This window comes from Schistocerca gregaria, unplaced genomic scaffold, assembly GCF_023897955.1.
Source record: "Schistocerca gregaria isolate iqSchGreg1 unplaced genomic scaffold, iqSchGreg1.2 ptg000858l, whole genome shotgun sequence".
NCBI lineage: Eukaryota > Metazoa > Arthropoda > Insecta > Orthoptera > Acrididae > Schistocerca > Schistocerca gregaria.
Genome location: NW_026062220.1, coordinates 12,501 through 13,140, shown reverse-complemented (window position 1 = coordinate 13,140; position 640 = coordinate 12,501).

The following is a 640-nucleotide window of genomic DNA, read 5'->3' as shown; positions in this document are numbered from 1 at the left end:
AGGGACAAATTGAGTTAGGTTAAGGGACAAATTGAGTTAGGTTAAGGGACAAATTGAGTTAGGTTAAGGGACAAATTGAGTTAGGTTAAGCTATAATCTGGTACAGCCACAGTTAGGTTAAGCGATAATCTGGTACAGCCACAGTTAGGTTAAGCGATAATCTGGTACAGCCACAGTTAGGTTAAGCGATAAACTGGTACAGCCACAGTTAGGTTAAGCGATAAACTGGTACAGCCACAGTTAGGTTAAGCGATAAACTGGTACAGCCACAGTTAGGTTAAGCGATAAACTGGTACAGCCACAGTTAGGTTAAGCGATAAACTGGTACAGCCACAGTTAGGTTAAGCGATAAACTGGTACAGCCACAGTTAGGTTAAGCGATAAACTGGTACAGCCACAGTTAGGTTAAGCGATAAACTGGTACAGCCACAGTTAGGTTAAGCGATAAAGTTGGTTAAATTTGGTATTGTGTGGGAAGGGGGCAGAGAGAGAGGGGGGGGGGGTGGATAGTGGTGGCAGTACACGGATGCCTGAGTCACCGTCAGATACGTCACGTCGGTTCGATGCTTGTAGCAAGAGGCTGGCGGATGTGTGTCTCTCACTTCTGCAATTTTTCATGTGGTATAACACGAGGGCGGGG